This window comes from Talpa occidentalis, unplaced genomic scaffold (genome assembly GCF_014898055.3).
Source record: "Talpa occidentalis isolate TD23 unplaced genomic scaffold, MPIMG_talOcc4v2.1 talOcc4.4, whole genome shotgun sequence".
Lineage (NCBI taxonomy): Eukaryota > Metazoa > Chordata > Mammalia > Eulipotyphla > Talpidae > Talpa > Talpa occidentalis.
This window is the reverse complement of record NW_023604295.1, coordinates 17,154,538-17,175,309: the sequence shown is the minus strand read 5'-3', so window position 1 is coordinate 17,175,309 and position 20,772 is coordinate 17,154,538. Positions and strand designations below refer to the sequence as shown.

The following is a 20,772-nucleotide window of genomic DNA, read 5'->3' as shown; positions in this document are numbered from 1 at the left end:
TGGGGTGTTGATTATGAGGAAAACACTTGAATGCAACCTTGTCAATTCTTAGGGTATTAATTCTATTAGGCCACTTCATATGCTAATTTATCCCTAGGGTGTAGATTAGTTAAATTGTGCACAGGGAGTTCCCTGTGTTTACAGTGCCTCAGTATTGTAAAGCAAATAACAGCAGACAGTAAAATCAAAGGAAACATCAAAGAATACGATTTTTTAAAAACTCCAAAATTAAAATGAAACTGTACCTCTGTGTTTCATTATACTAGTAACTATGAGGTCTAATTATACATGTTCCCAATTACCATGCTGGAGAGAGTGGGTTTATATGGGACTTTATAACATTTAAATAAAACAGTGGAAAACAATTAACTGCCTTGGGTTTGAAGTCACATCATGGCTCCTCTCTGAGATTCCCCATTAACAAAAAATTTTCCATTAACAAAATCTCTTATGTAAGACTTTATTTGATGAATTTTTAAAAAAATAACAAGAGCCATGAGTACTATGAATATACAGAAAAATACCCAGAGAGAAGTTGTCATAGGAACTATGCTAGGAGAACAGTGACACATAACTTAGAATGAACTGTCCAAAGAGGAGAGGAAGGAAGTGATCTTGAGGTACTTTCCATCACAGGGAACAAGCTTCATAAATCTCCTCATGGAAATTATCCTCAGAGACAGCAGAGGTATGTGGGACACTAGGAAGCTGTATGAGTAATGATATTGTAGGAAGGAGCAGTGGGAAAATTCCCTTTTTTTGGGCTGGTCACATAATCAAATTAACATCCCACAGTTTAATTGGAGAAAGGGAACAAATCTAATAACATGTATAATGGACTTACATCCTCTATTCTAGATAATAGAAAAGAGATAGGGGGCTGAGGTGTCAAGGAAAGAGGAGAGATGTCTCACACAACAAGGAGAGGGTGACTCATATGACAAAACCAGATGCTCTAGATGTTTGCCCTGCCATAGGAAGTTTTCTCTGATAAAAAGATCAGTCCTGGAGATGACCCTACATCGGAGTAATCTTCATTCTTTATGTAATGATACAGCTCTCTTAAAACTCACAGGGCCTCGACTGACCTTAACTCCACATGCCAAGGTGACATGTATTGGAAAAAGCCAGCTCTAGACATTTTTTTTTAAGATTTATTTATTTATTATACAAGCACTGGGTACAGTCAGAAGTGCGGGAGGGTGAGAGAATTCACCAGAGCCGGGAATAGAACAGGCAGACTGACAAAATACACTGCTGAGGGGAGCAGCAGGCACGGCAGGAGAGGTCTTTCGTGCCATGTGGGACCCTCACCAGCGGCTGGGGATCGAACTGGTGCTGCAGAGGCTGTGGGCAGTTTCGAACCCAGCACTCAACCACTGCGCCACCAGGGGAGGCCCAAAAAACAGACGTTTATAAACCAAATGAAGAAGTCCACAGCAGAAACCAACCTTGCCAAACTTAGACTTCTAGACTCTAGAGCTGTGAAAAAATAAGTTACTGTTGCTTAAGCCATCCTGTCAGAAGCACTTTGTTATGGCAACCTGAGCAAATGAACAAGTCCTAGAGTGGTCTGAGCATTATAGTTCAATTCAAACCCATGTCATCTTTTCATCATGGGAGCTCTACTCTTAGCATTCTGTGACTGTTGTATCATTATGAAGCATTAGGTATAGAATAGGAACCCACTGTGTAAAATGGCACAAGTCCACTTTGGAACTGGCTCCAGAGAAGTTAAGTCCAGGAAAAGTAATCAAGATACATGCTTCTTTGTGTTCTTATGCCTGCCTCCCACTCACCCAGGCTTTCCCAGGGAATGATGCCTTCCTCAGAGCGAACACAACACTTTGTTCATATTTAAATGCAAGTTCTTACAGGACTGCACTACCATTAATATTTTATATGTCTGTTTACCACCCCCACCCCACCCCCAGTTAATTTCTGAATTCATAGACTCTGAGATTGCAGCTATAAATGATTAATTTCTGTACTCCCAGCACCTATTACAATTCCTACTTCAAAGAAGTCACTAATTCATGTTTGGGCTTTCTCGAATAGATACACTTTTTATCTTTTCTTCTTTGCCTCTGATGAAGGGATGTTTGTGGTATATAGTCAAGTGAATGAAAATTCACATATATTAAACCTGTTATGCCAGAAGCCGTGGTCAATGTTATAAGAAAAAGTCTAATGTTTATTTTAAATGTTCCAATAAGAAGATTCTGAAATGTGTAAGCCTCTCCTTATGAGGGAGAATGCCAGCATAATATATGTTGAGTTGTCTAGGAAAAATGGTTAACATCACATCAATGTACTTAATGCCTATCATCGAGATAGAGCCAGCACCCTGTGATGGGCATCCTTTGGGAGGCTGGGAGAGGAAGGAGGCTGCAGAGGAGAGGAATTCCTTGGCATCCATTCAAGACAGACTCCATAAAGACTGTCTGGGCTACTCATTGGAAAAGAAATATTTCACCTCTGGGCCTCTGTGTATCTGGACTAGTTTTAAGTAGAATTGTTTCATTTTGGTAATGAACTGTATCTCATTCTTCTCAGACTTTTGGACAGAAGACAGAGAACATTTAGATTGTTATGAAATTTATCCAGTTGATCACACTGAACCATGGAGACGTGGCACTGCTCATCCAGTTCCTCAGTTTAGAGCAATGGAAGTAACTGCCCTATCAGTGGGTTGAACTGGAAACAAAATACAGTCTTTCTGAATATAGGCATTCACCCCCCTCTTCCAGAAGAACAATCCAAGGAAGGTCAACTTCTAAAACTTTTAGTAAAAAGCTGACAGACGACCATTGTTATTTTTAGACAACAATAGACCAGGGATGAAGTAAGAGGTGTTAATGTATTTTGCACACATGCTTTGCACTACTTGAAATACAATCCTTCTTCAGGAGTTTACTGTTGCTGACAGTGGGCCAACACCCACGGATTTGTGTTGGGAACCACAAGGATGTAGAATCATCATTTATGAAGAAGCAAAACAATCCCCCATTAGATTGTATATCACTAAATGTGAGCATCAGAGGAGGTCAGATCTATATTCCAGAGTCCTAATTAGAGGAGGAGCAGGAGGGAAAGGGGATGAAGAAGAAGAAATAAAGACTGATTGAAGTCTGGGAACACTAAACAGACAGGCATAAGATATTTGCTACGTTTCATGTCACATCTTCACATGGTCAGTTTTTTTCTTCTAAGGGCATTTAATTGTGTGGATTGAATTCTCCTGATGCCTAGGAAAATATAAATGTCATCAACTGTTTGATCTCTTTTGGGTAGTTCGAAGGCTGTTTGTTTGTGGGTAGGGAAGTTAATGCCACAGAAAGCACAAAGCCCCTACAACATTCCGGTTTAGAATGATTCCCAGTGAGCAGTTCACAATGCAGATCAGATGGTACATTTCTGATGTTTAAAAAAAAAAGGGAGAGAGTCCAGAAAACTTAAGATGTGTATACTATTTGTCATCCAGTGATAGCCAACTAGCATTGGGACATGGTTACATTACAGTTTGAAAAAAAAATATATTGTGGAAAACAAAAAAAATCTTCCTAATTTAAACAGTTTGAAAATTGTCACAAAGGAAAGAAAAGGGTCTTTTATGTGATATATAAGGAAGATCTGTTGAGGAAAATTAGCTCCTACAGGAATAGGATTGATAATGTGACATATACTCACTTTGATCTAAATTTAACATCTTCCCACATTTTCAACATTCCAGTGCCTTTCTAGTTACTATAGTGATTATACCTTGCAATTCAACATTCCCTTCCTAGGTAACAGACAACAATCATGATTACCAGGGTAGATACAGGTAAAAATCTATTTGTTAAATGTTATTTAGAACTAACTGCTTGAATAGCATCTCTCTCCTCTCTTTCTCTCTTCTCTCTCTCTTTCTCTCTCTCTCTCTCTCTCTCTCACACACACATATACATTTAAACTCAATATAACAAATGAGGATATCAAAACACCTCCAAATATGAGTTGTACAAGAATGCTCAAGAAGCGTGTTTGGACCCTAATTTTGAGTATAGGAACCTTGATCTGATGTCATAGTATTGCTAGTGAAACAAAAAAATGAGGATTCTAGAATAAGTACCTTTCAGCTGGAGTGACCTATAAAGCTACTCTTGATATTTAATGACGGTGTGGATAAAAAATACCCTGTTCTGTCCAGTTACAGTGTACCAAATTCAATGTTCTTCTTCTTCTAAAATGGAAAGATACATGATGTGGGAGTTTTATTTTCTCACAAAAGCAATGTATATTAGAAATTTCCAGATAAATTCAGAAGACTCTCCTGATGGCTGAAGAGACAAATAGTAAGGACTTTCTTATATTCCTAATCATACGTCTTAAACATAAAAAGGCTGATTTTAGCTCTCCAGTAAAAAGATTGTCCAAAGACTCATCACAGAGTAGCCCAGAAATATTCCACAATTCACACTTCTAGATGTTGGCTCTATAATGCAGTCTTCTTATGTTAAAGATAGTATTAAGTCAAATCAAATACAGGAATCCAAAGAGAAAACCATATTTTTAAATCTACCTTTTGTTACATGGTATACAATAAAAGTAAAGGCAATGATAAACAAATGAAAAATTAAAAAAAAAACAACTAAAAAAAACACATAGGAAAAGTGGCAAGTTACAAAAGAAGAGTATTTAGAAGTCAGAAACCTAAAGATAAATAATTGTAACATTTGTTAAATTCTTCCTATGTGTCCAGTCCAAAGCTATGTACTTTAACTCTCATTTTGTATTTAATCTTCACAGTAGATATGAGACTGTCATTATCTCTCCGTTTTACAAATGAGGAATTAATACTAAGAACATTAAAGTAACTTGTCCAAGGGATTTCAGTCAGGCTAGTAAGTGGAGGGACTTTTATATATTTTAAAACAAACAAATCCCAAGAAGTTCACAGGAAATATTATGGGTATTTATTCTTAACAAATTCCAAAATACAATTCAGAGGATCCTTCAGATGTGCCCTAGAGCCTCAAGCAATGAAGTCACAATGTCAAGTGGCCAGAACAGGTGTCCAAGTCTCTCCTTGAACAGAGGAAGCTAGAAGCTAAGATGTAGGTTTGACTTTCATAAAAACCTTTTCATCCTTCTATGTAGGAGAATTTCTTGTGCCCTTTGATAAAATTATTTACACTTACGTATATAGCTACATCCTCAAATTGGAAAGCAAAGTACGTAGATGTCTTTATTACAATATAGAAGAATGAGATGATATTAGACTTTATGGTTGTTTCTCTACAAAATAGTCCTATGGAATACAAATGAGTGGTAGATTTATTACTGTTGGGAACTCTGGGTGGGTGTCAACCAGTGATAATCATATTTCATTACAGCTCAGAGTAATTTTAGCAGCTAACTTTGCAAATCCCCACATATCATTGATTAGTGTTCTATTTGAATCAGTCACAGATGAAATGTAAGATGGAATGGTCTCTTGTAAATTGAGTTACATAAAATATAATGCGGACGTACCAAACTGCTAAATTATTGCAGTAGAAAAGAACAATACCTGAAACACACCGCAAGAGGGCGTGCTCGTACTTTTGAATATCAGAAACTTGACAGGTAGTGTGAACACAAAGACAATGTGCAGATTTCAAGTATAAGACAGTTGTTTTCTGCAATCATTAAATATCAAATCCAAATGATTTTCTTTCGCAACATTCGTGGGATTTGAAAAGAGTAATGAGGTTTTCAAGGCACATTGCTTATTTTCATAGAAAGAAATGAATTCTTAAAAATTTATTTCCAGCATATTTTATTAGATATGTAGTTTGTACCACTATAAATTATCAAGATAGACTGGGGAAAATTGAAAGAAGGGATTGTCTCCTTTTGTTATCAGCAATACAAGGTACAAGTTGGTAAAATTGGAATTCATTTCAGCAGATGGAGGAAAGATTAAGTGGCGTTAAAGCAAATTAGTAGAGATCCAAATAATCTTCTCTGTACCCCCTCTTCTCATACAAATAACTAGGTGATTCATTTTACATCAATAATGCATTTTAATGATAACATTATCATTTTTAGGTTTTACTATTGCCTCTTTAATAACTAGTGAAATCTGAACATGAGGGTTAAAAAAAAGGATATATACATACATGCTGTACCCTAAAGCTAAGGATTAAAATTTTAAAAAAGGCAAATGATAAAATTCCCACAGCTAAAAAAAAAAAAAATTCCCACAGCTATGTGTTTTGGAGTTTTCCTGGAAGTACACATGGTGTTTCTCTATTCAATGAAAATTTACAAATATTATCACAGGGAATGTTCCTTTAGTTCAGAAATCAGCAAACTTTTTTTATGGAAAGGGCTTTGCAGGGGTGTGGTCTCTGCCTACTTCTGCCTATTCAGTTTTGCCACTGTTGCATGAAAGTAGCTATGGACAAGCAAATGAATGGATCTGATTGTGTTCTGATAAAATGTTATGTACAAAAACAGGTGTCAGGCTAGATTTCTTCTCTGGACCATAAAGCTATGAACCCCATTTTAGTCTAGCTGTGGATATTGTCATTGAAAAGGTGTGACAAAAAAAGAGAAATAAAACTTTAAGACCTGGATATAGGGACACAAAAATAACCTGCAATTGGAGTGTATAAGGATATAAAAAGCTGCACCTCAGGTCCCTAGAGATACTGAATAGAATCCTTAGCAAGAAGAAAAATATAAAAAGTTTCTTAGGAAAAAGTGTATTTTAGAAAGTTGGCTGAAATATATGCTTAGCCCATGTCTAAAATATGTACAGCTCCAAAGGCTCAATAACTCAAAAAATAATTAAGGTAGGTGCTTTGTCCTAAGCACCAGTAGCATTGATACCAAGAAGGAAGGAAAATCTTAAGCCCTGCAGAAAACTGTGGTTTCGTAGCAGGACATTTGTAGGTTAAGAATTAGCTGCAAAGATACGCTCTTATTTTCTGGACATTAAAAAGCATGCTCTAAGTCCCAACTGAAGCACATTTTCTAAAGGACCACTGGAACTTTAAATATTTCAAAAATACATTTCATGGTTTGTAGAAGCATCAGATAGATTCCCTAACAGTATCAGATGCATTGTATTTTGACTTGGGAAATGAGCGAAGATTTCCACGAAATCAATTAATTGCTGAAATAAAAGCTTAGAAGGGGTTTTCTTGTTTGTTTTTACTACAATGGTGCTCAAGTCTAACCGCAGAAAAACATCAAGGAGATTTAAAAAACAAAAAACAAAAAACTTAGTTTCCCAGACCTCATTCCAGATCTATGGATTAGGTTTTCTGCATCTGTGGTCCAGATATTTTGAAAACCACCATGTGGTTCTTAGTACTGGCCAGGCTAGCCCAGGGACTAGTGTTCGGAAACCACTAGGACTAGGAACAAGTTTCAGATTTGAAGTATGGCCATGCTGATTTGAATTCAGGCTCTACCTTATATTTGTCATTTGGCCTTGAGTGAGTGATGTAACATTTCCAAGCTTCAGTTACAATATTCAAGCTTCCTGGGGAGTTACTGTTTGCCCTTAGGGAAGGCCTGCAACTCTGGTGTGGCTCTTTCAGGCCAGGGGTGTAGAAGCTTTGGGCTTTTTTGCATCCTCGCTCCCTTTTCTTCATGGGGAAAAATATAGCTGGATTTGCTCTGTTTGCTAAGTACATAGGTTTTTTACTAAAAGTGAGAATATTCTTTATTTGAGACCTAAGTTTAGTTTTGCTCCATAAAAGTATTTTTTCTTGAATTTACTGAGAACTCTGGGTTCAGGTCATGGTCTCCTCATCTCTATTCTTAAATCCCAGCTGGGGAGAAACCAAAGAAGGGAGAGATCAGTCCTCAAGCTTCCGACAAGTTTTAGCCTCTGCTGACTTTCTTTGCAACTTGGGTTAAGGCAGTTTTAAACTCATTGCTGGTAAGTTGGCTATTCCAAATTCCTGCTGCACTTGAGTTTTGTTCTAACATGCAGGTGTAGGAGGTTTTCACTGCTTTGTCAGTCTGGACAGCAGTGAATTAGGCCACACCTGCTGGTCTTTTTTTTTTTTTTTGCCTTTCCTCTTCCTCTGGTTTATCTCAACAAAGAACTTTGCCCAGTGTAATCTGGAGTGTGGAAAATTCCCCGGAGCAGTTTACCAATTGTTACTTGGCAGTTACATGATACTAAGGAGGGAACTGGCAACGACCTGCCTCTGGCCAGAGGCATTCTTATTCATAAGCAATTATTCTTCTGCTGTTTGAGAAGAGAAGTTGTTCCTTCTTCCTGAACATACAAGTCCAAAATGAACTCATCAAGGAGGAAAATAATCTCTTTCCCCCCCTTATATATGGAATCTTTTTGTTTTGTTATTTTATTTATGTTTTTATTATTGAGGTAATTGGTTTATAGCACTGTGTATAACTTTGGGAATAAGTGCACACCCCTGTACCCCACCCACCACCAGAGCACCCACATCCCTTTATCATATAAATTTGCTTCCTCCTACTTTGTTCCTACCCCCAATCTCCTCCTTTAGTACCCTCAATTCTGCAGTTATATTTCTAAGCTTTGTTTTGGTTGAGTTTTGCCAGTTCCTTTTGTTTTGTTTCTCGATATTCCACATGTGAGTCACATGATCCAGTATTTGTCTTTCTCCCTCTGGCTTATTTTACTTTGTATACTCCAAACAGGAAAATAATTTCATAGTGCAAGTTGCTAAAGCTTCTTCCACAGTAGGAAAGTGCTTGTGGAACCAAAGAGTAATGGAGTTTGGCAACCATCCCATTATTTGTTGAAAGAAGAAAGCCAGGAAAAGTAAAATTCCTGTTCTAGGAAGAGTTGCTTTGGTGTACAGGTTCATGAGTTGTCTCCAGTGGTTGTGTCTGGCAGATCTACCTTCTGGAACTTGTGGGCTCAGCATTTGATTCAAGTTTTCTTTAAAAGAGAAACCTCTGGGTTTTGTTGCATTCTAATTTAGAGGTAGGCGTTAGCCAAATTAGGAATGAAGAATCTCACATCAGCAAATTGCTTACTTTCACTACTGATTCTACTTAGTGACTTCAAGCAGAGTGAAGAAAACATCTATAATCTTTCAAGGAAACAACATGTGACAGTTGGACATCATTTGAACAGTAGAGTGTTTTTTAAGGACAGTAGTTATAAACTGAATGACATTCCTAAGGTCTGAAAGTTAATTTAATTTTTACATCCCTCAATTGGAGGAAAAATAAACATTATAGAATCAAAGTATTATTTTGCATTATTTTTACCAGAAAAAATCTCCAAGCTATATACATTTGTTCAAATTAGTTAGGAATAAAATTGTTAAATAAAGCTGAGATACTCGTATATAAAAAGGAAACAAAAATATATGAGTGATTTGCTATAAATTTTTATTTGCAGATTAACCATCTTAAATGCGTATAGAATCTCATCTCTAAGACAAACTATGTTTTTTATTTTTCTGCAATAACATTTCAAGGGCTTACTTTGGGAGTTGGAATAATAACACCACTTTTAGTGATTGAAAATGACTGTTTTGTACATTTCCAGGCACTTCTGATATTTGTGGTAGAGAAAATTAGTTCAAGTCAGGAGAAAAGACTTTCAGAGCTGTGGTTCTTATAGTGTTTTGTTTGTTTGTTTTTATAAATGGATGCAACTAACTATGACATCATTTAATAGTGGTGCTTCTCCAAGGCAGTGAAAACTTGAACTTTAAAAACAGGTAATTAGTGCTACAAAAGCAAATAGCTATCCAGTCAAGACATCACTTCAGAAATTTAGAAAGGTTGATCTCATCTTTTTTTTTTTTTTTTTTTTTTTTTTTTTTATAAATTTTATTGTTATATTCCCCATACAATTGCCGCCCCCCATTCTGACCCCAATCCCTCCCCTCCCCCCCCCCCCCCCCTAAAAGTGTCTCTGGTTCATAGTTTTTTGTTGATTTTGATTTTCACTTTCTTATAGTTTTTCATTTTCCTGGTCCATTATTTAAGTTTTCTAGATTCCTGCTATGAGTGAGACCATCCGGTATTTTTCTTTTTCTTTTTGGCTTATTTCGCTGAGCATGATCCCTTCCTGCGCCATCCATGTTGCAGCAAATTGCATGTGTTTATCTTTTTTGAATGCTGAGTAATATTCCATGGTATATATGTACCACATCTTCTTGATCCAGTCATCTATTTTTGGGCATTTGGGTTGTTTCCAAAGCTTAGCTATTGTAAACAGTGCTGCTATAAACATAGGGGTGCAGGTGTTCTTTGGAATTGATGTTTCTGTGTCCTTTGGGTAAATACCTAGGAGTGGAATTGCTGGGTCATATGGAAGCTCTATGTTTAGTAGGTCCAGAAATCTCCACACAGCTTTCCACAGTGGTTGGACCAGTTTGCACTCCCACCAACAGTGCAGAAGAGTTCCTTTTTCTCCACACCCTCGCCAACATTTGTTGTTGCTAGTTTTTTTAATATGTGCCATTCTCACTGGTGTAAGATGGTATCTCATGGTAGTTTTGATTTGCATTTCCCTGATGACAAGTGATGTTGAACATTTTTTCATATGCCTGTTGGCCATTTGCATTTCCTCTTCAGAGAAGTTTCTTTTAAGCTCTTCTGCCCATTTTTTGACTGGATTATTTTCTTTGTTGTTGTTGAGTCTCATCAGCTCTTTGCAGATTTTTGTGATCAGTCCTTTATCATTAGTGTTGGGTGCAAAAATGTTCTCCCAGTTGGTGGGGTTTCTCTTTGTTTTTGTTATTGTCTCTTTTGCTGTGCAAAAGCTCTTTAATTTGATATAGTCCCAGCTGTTTATCTTTGCCTTCACTATCACTGCTTTGAGTGATGTGTCTGTAAAGATGTCTTTGATGTGCAAATCACGTAGTGTTTCGCCTATATTTCCTTCTATATATTTTATGGTTTCAGGTCTTATGTCTAGTTCTTTAATCCATTTTGAGTTGATTTTTGTGTATGGTGTGAGGTGGTGGTCAAGCTTCATTCTTTTGCATGTAGCGACCCAGTTTTCCCAGCACCATTTATTGAACAAACTTTCTTTGCTCCAATGCATAGTCTTTGCTCCTTTGTCAAAGATTAGTTGACCATAAATCTGTGGGTTTATTTCTGGATTTTCTATTCGATTCCATTGGTCTGTATGTCTGTTCTTGTTCCAATACCATGCAGTTTTGATGATTATGGCTTTGTAGTATAGTTTGAAGTCTGGGAGTCTGATGCCTCCATTCCCTTCTTTTTTTTCAGGAGAGCTTTGGCTATTCGGGGTTTTTTGTGATTCCATATGAATTTCATCAATAATTTTTCTATTTCTTTGAAGAATGACATTGAAATTTTGATTGGAATAGCATTGAATCTGTATATTGCTTTTGGAAGGATGGCCATTTTAATAATGTTTATTCTTCCAATCCATGAGCAGGGGATGTCTCTCCATTTCTTTGTGTCTTCTTCTATTTCTTTTAACAGTGTTTTATAGTTTTCTTTGTATAGGTCCTTTACCTCTTTTGTTAGATTTATTCCAAATATTTGATTTTTTTTTTGTTTCAATAACAAAAGGGATGGTCCTTTCGATTTCTTCTTCTTCAGATTTATTGTTTGTGTATAGGAAGGCTACTGACTTTTGCGTGTTGATTTTGTATCCTGCCACTTTACTGAACTGATTGATGAGTTGAATTAGCTTTTCTGTGGAGTTTTTGGGGTTCTCTATGTATAATATCATATCGTCTGCAAATAGTGATAGTTTGACTTCTTCTTTTCCTATTTGGATTCCTTGGATGTCTTTCTCTTGTCTTATTGCCCTGGCTAGGACTTCCAGTATTATATTGAAAAGCAATGGTGAGAGTGGACATCCTTGTCTTGTTCCAGATCTTAATGGAATTGCTTTCAGCTTTTCACCATTGAGAATGATACTGGCTGTTGGCTTGTCATAGATGGCCTTTATGATGTTGAGGTATGTTCCTTGTATCCCAAGAACTTCAGGGCTTTTATCATGAATGGGTGTTGCACTTTGTCGAAAGCTTTCTCAGCATCTATTGATATTATCATATGGTTTTTTATATTTCTTTTTGTTGATGTGTTGGATAACGTTGATTGATTTTCGGATGTTAAACCATCCTTGTGCCCCTGGAATGAATCCAACTTGGTCGTGGTGAATTATCTTATGGATACATTGTTGGATTCTGATAGCTAAAATTTTATTGAGGATTTTTGCATCAGTGTTCATTAGGGAGATTGGCCTGTAGTTTTCCTTTTTTGTGTTGTCCTTGTTCGGTTTTGGTATTAGTGTAATGTTGGCTTCATAGAACGTGTTTGGTATTGTCCCTTCCTTCTCAATTTTTTGGAAGAGTTTGTGAAGGATAGGCACTAATTCGTCTCTGAATGTTTGGTAGAATTCATTTGTAAATCCATCAGGTCCTGGGCTTTTGTTTTTGGGGAGGTTTTTGATTACCATTTCAATTTCGCTAATTGTAATTGGTCTGTTTAGGTGTTCTATTTCTTCTTTATCTAGCTTTGGGTGATTGTAGAGTTGTAGGAATTTGTCCATCTCCTCTAGATTGTTAAACTTGTTTCCATATAACTGTTCATAGTAGTTACTGATTATTCTTTTGATTTCTGCTGTGTCCGTTGTGATTTCTCCTCTTTCATTGATGATCCTGTTTATTTGTGCTTTCTTTCTCCCTTTTTCCTTTGTGAGCCTGGCTAGGGTTTGTCTATTTTATTGATTTTTTCAAAGAACCAGCTCTTGGTTTCATTGATCTTTTGGATTGTTTTTTTTAGTTTCAATTTCATTTATTTCTGCTTTGGTTTTTATTATTTCTTTTCTTCTACTGGTTTTGGGGTTTTCTTGTTGTTCTTTTTCTAGATCTTTGAGCTTCGAGATTAGGTTGTTTCTTTGCGTTCTTTCTTGTTTCTTGATGTGAGCTTCTATTGCTATATATTTTCCTGTTATTACTGCTTTTGCTGCATCCCATACATTTAGGATATTGGTGTCCTCCTTGTCGTTCAATTCAAAAAATTTTTTAATTTCTTCTTTGATCTCCTCATTAGTCCAATGGTCTTCCAGTAGTGTGGTTTTTTAATCTCCATGAGGTAGGAAAGTTCCTTGCCTTCTTTTTATGGTTTATTTCTAGTTTGATGCCTTCATGGTCAGAAAAGATGGTTGATATGATTTCAATCTTGGTGTATCTGTTGATGTTTGTCTTGTGCCCCAGTATGTGATCGATCCTGGAGAATGATCCGTGTGCGCTTGAGAAAAATGTGTACTCCGTTTTTTTTGGGGTTTAGTGTTCTATAGATGTCTGTTAAGCCCAATTGCTCTAGGTCTTTATTTAGAGCTTTGGTTTCTTTACTTATTTTTTGTCTTGTTGATCTATCCATTGTTGATAGTGGTGTGTTGAAGTCTCCCACTACGTATGTGTTTTCTCTGATGTCTGTTTTCAGAGAGGACAACAGTTGTCTGATATATTTTGGTGCTCCTTCGTTTGGTGAGTATATGTTAATGAGTGTTATTTCTTCTTGAAGTATTGTCCCCTTGATCATAATGTAGTGACCATTGGGGTCTCTTTTTATCTTTTTGAGTTTGAAATCTGTTTTATCTGATATAAGTATAGCTGTTCCTGCTTTCTTTTTTGGTCCATTTGCTTGTAGGATTGTTTTCCATCCTTTAACTTTGAGCCTATTTTTATCTTTTGTAGCTAAATGTGTTTCCTGGAGACAGCAAAAGGTTGGGTTTTGTTTCTTAATCCAGGCTGCAACTCTGTGTCTTTTTATTGAAGAGTTTTAGTCCATTTACATTTAGAGTTAATATTGATATGTTAACATCTGTATTTGCCATTGTGTTTGTCTTTCCTTTGATTTTATTTATTTATTCTTTTAATAACTTTTTTTTTTTTTTTTTTTGGCCTTCTTTCATTGTTATTCGTCGCTCTGAGGTTCTGGCTTTAGAACTCCTTGTAGTATTTTTTGGAGTGGGGGTTTAGTTGCAATGAAATTCCGGAGTTTCTGTTTGTCTGGGAAGGTCCATATTCTTTCTTCAAAGAGGAAGGAGAGCTTTGCGGGATAGAGTATTCTTGGTTGGCATCTGTTTTCTTGGAGTCTGTTGACTATGTCCCTCCACTCTCTCCTTGCCCGTAGTGTTTCTTCGGAGAAGTCTGATGTCAGCCTGATTGGTTTTCCTTTGAATGTTATCTGTTTCTTCCCTCTTGCCAGCTTCATTATTTTTTCCTTGTCCTGGAGTCTTGGGAGCTTTACTATTATGTGTCTTGCTGTATTTTTCCTTTCGTCGTGGAAGTTTGGTGTTCTTCTTGCTTCTTGTATATCAATTTTCAGCTCCTTCTTCACATTTGGGAAGTTCTCTTCCATTATCTCTTTGAATATTTTCTCTGTTCCTACATCTCTCTCCTCTCCTTCTGGTATTCCTATAACTCTTATATTTCCTTTCCTCATGGAGTCCGATAGTTCCCGAAGTCTTTCTTCGTTCTTTTTCCTTCGTACTTCTCTTTCCTTCTCTGTTTTGGTTCTTTTTATTTCTGTGTCTTCAAGATTACTTATTCGTTTTCCATTTCATCTATTCTGCTTTCATTGCTTTTCCCAGAATTCTTTAGTTCTTCCATTAATTCTTTGATCTCCTGCATTTCTTTTACTTCCCTCTTTAGGGACTCAATTTCTTTCTTCTGACCATTGTTTCCCTCTCTAGGGACTCAATTGCATTCTTCTGATCGTTGATTATTTTTCCCTTATCATTGTTTTCCTTTATGACTTCTGTCAGTTTTTTAATCACGGCAATTTTAAATTCTCTTTCTGGAAGGCTCAGAAATTCTTCCAAGTTATTGTCGTTGCAATCTGGGGGCTGGCTTTCTTTTTGTGGTGTGCTTTTCTCTGGAGAGTTGCTAGGTTGCGTGTGGTTCTTCTCCTCCCTACTGTCTGTTTTCTAATTTGCCGTATGCGTTGGGACACTGTGTTGTTGGGACTTGCCGGCATCTTGGGTGGGCTTCTCTGTTCCCCTCTGGTTCTTCCAGGAGTCATCTGTCAGTTTCAAGCAGCCTTTACTGGAGAAAGGTCCCTGTTCTAAAATGCCGATGTGGGGACACACTCCCCTGTGCGCCTGGTCTGCCCCGGCGGTGGGTTCCTGCTCCCCTCTGGGCTTGGACTGCAGGCCAGAGGGGGTCTGGCGTGGGCGAACTTCCCCCGCTCACCTCTGGCTCCTGAGGAAGCCTTCTGCAGGTAGTCTTTACTGAAGAAATGTCCCTGTTCTAAAATGGTGATGTGGGACACACTCCCTGCGCTTCTGGTCTCAGGCACACTATTCTGCGCGCCTGGTCTGCCCCGGCTGTGGGTGCTCGCTCTCCCTGTGGGCTCAGACTACTTGTTCAGAAGGGGCCCGGTGTGGGCTAACTCCCCAGCTGGCCACTAGCTCCTTCAGTAGCCTGTGCTGGGGTCAAGTCGCTAGGTGGCACCAGAGATCTCTCCTAGAGCCCTTGGGGAGCTGATTTTCCACCCCGTGGGACAGGGAGCAGAGCGGGGATGGTAGGGTACACCTCAACGGCTTTGGGGTGCTGTGTCTGCCTTGTGCCCCACCGTCGTGGGGAACCCACGCCCCTAATTTCGTGCCCCGGGTCTCAGTTCCAAAGCCCTCAGTTCCAGGACGCGGGCTGTAGCCCAGATCAGTGGCGCGGGAATGGCGCCTTTTGAATCCCGCTCCCCTGCCTGGGCGCCTTGTTCCTGCTCACTCAGGGAGGGCCTCCGCCCGGGTCTCAGTTCCAAAGCCCTCAGTTCCAGGACGCGGGCTGTAGCCCAGATCAGTGGCGTGGGAATGGCGCCTTTTGAATCCCGCTCCCCTGCCTGGGCGCCTTGTTCCTGCTCACTCAGGGAGGGCCTCCACCGTCTCCCCGCAAGCCTAGGTCGCAGGCGCAGGGCCCTGGGCAGCTGCAATCCGAGCGCCGCTTTCGCGCAAGCTTACCGGGCGGCTGGGGCTGTGTGCTGGTGCTGGGCTCCTCCTGGTGGGCGGGGCTCTCTTTACTGGCGCCTGGAGCTCACCTCCGTGGCGGATCCTGCAGGGTTCGCCTCAGCTCCCGTTCACGGGGTGTGGTGGCTGAAATAGTTCCTTTCCACTCACAGTCCCACTTGCTGCATCCGTTTTTCTTGTTGGGCGTTTTGGTTTGTTGTTTCCCTCGTCTCTGCCGGTCGGAGAGTGCCGCCTCTGTGGGCGGGGGAGGGGAGCAGGGTTCTGCGCTTCCCTCCCTTCTCGTCCTCTTTTATGGCAACTCTCTTCTTCGGGCAGTTTGCTGGAGTCATCCGTTTATCTTCCCTGACTCAGTTCTCACTGGGACCTGCCGCTTTTCCTCCCTATTAACTTTTTTTAATGGGAGATCTTACTCGCAGCGTCTCCTCGCCGCCATGTTGCTCCGCCCCTCAGGTTGATCTCATCTTTGCTTTTGTTCTCTCTTCCCTTAATTTGTGACTAACTTCTTAGTCCCCTCTCCCCCATGTTCTCAACCATTGCTTGCATACTTCTCCCATGTATCTCTCCTCTAAACTACTGCAACAGCCTACTAAATGTCCCTCCTTTATGTTTTGGAATCCGTCCTCCTGAAATATAGACCTGATCTCCTCCCACTAAAACCTTTATTTGATGCCACTCTGATGATTCTAGTGAGGACCCATGTCTGGGGTTCTCTCTGCTTTAGAGTAAAATCTTCACTAACAGTAGAGCATCATGTAAAGAGGAATGTAAGGACTAAGTAGATTATAAGACCCCAACCAAGTAACTCAGGTTCTTTAAGATGCTAGAAGCTTAGTGCAAACCATGATTGCTGATGTGGACATTGAGACAGAAACCCTGTTGTATGCACTGGACACATGGAGAGGGTGGGAGCAGTTGGAGACCCAATGGACAGTGAGTGCCCTAGCACAGAGTGCAATGGATAGTTACAGAAAAACTAAGCCCAGAACCCACTCTCTGATGGATGGAGTATCCAGTCTACTTCCTGTTCTATCCTGAAGCTTTCAAATGCTAAAGCAATCATGATTAGATCTTGATAAATGCCAGGAGAGCAAGACTAAGTGGGGCTTCCTCTAATCCCTACAATCATGGTTCCCAACTTGAACTCATACTTTGAATTTCTCAACAAGATTCTAAGGACCCATTACAAATGGTCTGAATCATGTTTTCCAAGTCTAACTCCCGGAAGTAAACATTTTAAGTGGGTTTTTCATGTAGTTCGTATGTAGTCAGTTCAATATAGGTATGATCTAAGAGGGGAAAATAAATGAATTGGAGGGGAAAATAAAATTAGCAATTCTTATTATGACATTCAAGATTCTCCACCACAGAGCTCTGATCATTTTGTAGCCATTCACCTTTGTGAGCTTATTTTTCTCTCTCTTCCTGTGTACTTGATGATCCACCCATCTGTACATTTGCTCATATTTTTCTCCTTGCTTTGAATACTGTTCCCCATCTTCTCTGTTTGGAAAAATCCTACAGTTATATCAGTATCCAAGTAATAGATCTGTTGTGAAGTTTCCTTTGAAAACCAGCAGACTTAATTGGCTTTATGTTCCCAAAGAACAAACTGTTGGTGGTAATGGTCATGATAAATTTATAGTTACAAGGTCAAGATATTCTGAATCACAAACCAGGACACATGATACAGCAATTGGAACCATCTCAGATAATGTAAGATATTTGATTCCACAATTTCAGTTGCTTGTGTGCCTTCCCTGATTTTAAAAAAAGAAAATGTGAGCTTTTATGGGCTAGAGAGAATGCTGAATTTGCTAGAGAAACCACCCAACCCTTAATACAGTAAAGGCACACAAAGGTGCCTAGTAAATGTTGACCCATAGAGCATTTATGTGAATATGGTGTAATCATTGTGAGGGCCGAGGTACTTTTAGTACCACCAGAAAACTGGGACTTCCAGACACCTCTCTGCAGGTGAATGAGAGGTTTTGTTTGTTTGTTTGTTTTGTTTTTTAATGTGTGTGTTTCACTCTTTGTCATATTTCAATTAAAATTAGGCATAAACCATGCTGCACTGAGTCAGCAGGGTAAGGGAAGAACTCAGGACCTGACAGAGAGGGAGGAGTGTAGGCTGTATAAGATATATACAAAATCCCAGCTCTCATAATAATTAAATTCTTGTAGGGAAGATGGGCCAAGTTCAGGCTAAATAAATACGGTATTTCCCAAATTTTTAGGGCTTATTGTACTAAAGGAAACAGACAATGAGGAAATATACAAATAAAATTATTGAAATATGATAAGTGCTCTGCATAAAATAAAAGTGGTGATGTGTCAGAGAGGGTCTCTTCTTGTTGCAAGTGGTGGACCAGGATTAAACTCTTAGAAATGGCTTTTGTGTTGAAAAATGGGGATGAGGGAAGAGCCAGCCATACAGTGAACTGGCAGAAAATCTTTTCAGGAAGGGGAAAACTCAGTTGGCATGACCTAGAGATATGAATGAACTTGCATGAATGTTTGAGGAACAGAGACACAATATGACTAGAGTTCAGTAACAGAGGGGCCAAGCTGCAGGGGATATGAGTGCAAAAGGAGGGAGGACAGATGATGTGGGTGTTGGAATGTTTATTTTTTGCCAAATGCAATGGAAAGTCATTGGAGTGTTTTAAGCAGGAAGTGGATGATACTAGGATCTACAATTCTGAGAAATAGTTAAGAAGTACAATTAATAGAATCTGTTGATTTCTCAAATACATTTAAATCAGAGTGTATAGCAAAGGAATTCAGAGATTCAAAGGTGACCCTCATTTTTTTGGCCTAACTAATTGGGTGACCATGGTGCTACAGAAGGAGGAAGATTTGTATGAAAGTTAATTTGTTATTTTAGACAAGATGGATCTGAGGTTCCCATGCAGTACCTAGGTAGAGATGGTAAATAAGAAATTGTGTCTATGTGCCTGAAGCTTTGGAGAGAAGTCAAGGTCAGAGCTATAATTAGAGACACATCATTTTCTTTTAACTGGCTGTTAAAACCATAGGAGTGACTGCAATTACGCAGAAACTGTGCAACTTGTGGAATGGGACTGTTTTAAGAGTGGGTAGGGATAACAGTATCAACAAAAGAAATGGGTAATGAAATCCTAGGAATCACTTTTACAATAAAGACCTTAATCATATAGAATCTTATAGAATCTTAATAATATAGAATCATATAGACTTGATCATATAGAATCTTCAGTGACCTTGGGGAGGCAAATTGAAACAGAAGGCAAATGTTGGCTACTCTGAGAAGTCTGACAGACAAAGGAAGGCAGTGAATTGCACAGAGCAGTATAAGGTTGAATATTTTTTAGGGTGGGAAAAACAGGACCATGTTTCTTAGGGTTGGAAAAACAGCACCAGAGTAGAAAGAGGAGATTAAAATTTTTAGAGGATAGGGAAACTTGGAAAAGTGAGAACTTGGAAGAAAAAATGGAGGGAGTTAGAGGAGTTCTCTTTAAATAAGAAGGGTACTTCATTTTTTTTTTTTTTAATTTTTACTTAGAGGAGCTGGGATGTAGGCCAGAGGTACAGAGAGGGGGTTGTGTGTGAGAGGATTCACCACAGACAGAGTAGGGAACAGAACAGGCAGATTTACTAAATACACTGTTGAGGGGAGCAGAGGGTGAGACAGGAGAGGTCTGATGCACAGTATGTGGATTAGCTTCCTGGCCAGGGATTAAACCAGGCCATTGTGGTGATAGAGCTGAGACTTAACTCCTAGGCCACCAGGGAGGCCCAAACCTGATTCTTCTGTCATGAAATGAGCTGAGTAAAAGAGTGGATGTCCACATGTTTGCATGAGAGGCGATAGAATTTATATACAACTAAATAATTATTTAATCTAGTTAGATATTAAGAGGTCCTTAGTTCAAGAAATCTATTTTTTTGCTCTAATTTTTTATTGAGGTGAAATTCATATAACATAAAATTAACTACTAAAAGTACTTTTAGTACAATCACAATATTGTGCAACACCACCTACTTCTAGTTCTAAAATATTGTCAACAACCCAAAAGAAAACACCATATCCACCAAGCAGTTATTTTCCATTTTCCCCTTCCTTCTTGCCCCCAGCAGCCACTTATTTGCTTTCTGTCTCTGTGAATTGGCCTATTCTGGCATTTCCTATAAATGGAATCAATGTAATTAATATGTGACCTTTTGTGTCTGGCTTCTTTCACTTAGCGTATTTTCTTTTCTTTTTTTTTTTTTTTAAATAATAAATTTTATTTTTATATTCCCCATACAATTGCAACCCCCCCCATTTTGACCCCAATCCCTCCCCTCCCGCCCCCCACCCCCCAAAAAGTGTCTCTGTTTCATAGTTTTTTGTTGATTCTGATTTTCACTTTCTTATAGTTATTCATTTTCCTGGTCCCTTATTTAAGTTTTCTAGATTCCTGCTATGAGTGAGACCATCCGGTATTTTTCTTTTTCTTTTTGGCTGATTTCGCTGAGCATGATCCCTTCCTGCGCCATCCATGTTGCTGCAAATTGCATGTGTTTATCTTTTTTGAATGCTGAGTAATATTCCATGGTGTATATGTACCACATCTTCTTGATCCAGTCATCAATTTTTGGGCATTTAGGTTGTTTCCAAAGCTTAGCTATTGTAAACAGTGCTGCTATAAACATAGGAATGCAGGTGCTCTTTAGAATTGATGTTTCTGTGTCCTTTGGGTAAATACCTAGGAGTGGAATTGCTGTATCATATGGAAGCTCTATGTTTAGTAGGTCCAGAAATCTAACCAGGAGGTACTTTGCATGGCTGATTCAGTCTC

At 38.8% G+C, this 20,772-nt stretch overlaps 1 long non-coding RNA gene across 2 annotated transcripts in view; it reads left to right on the top strand.

Moving 5' to 3' along the window:
* The first annotated feature begins 5,058 nt into the window (after nt 1-5,058).
* Nucleotides 5,059-20,772, top strand: part of LOC119257263 (uncharacterized) — a 133,495-nt gene continuing 117,781 nt past the window's right edge. For both annotated transcript variants that reach the window (XR_008553781.1, XR_005127985.2), the window contains exons 1-2: nt 5,059-5,099; nt 7,812-7,921. This is a non-coding gene — a long non-coding RNA (uncharacterized LOC119257263). The remainder of the gene's footprint in view (nt 5,100-7,811; nt 7,922-20,772) is intronic.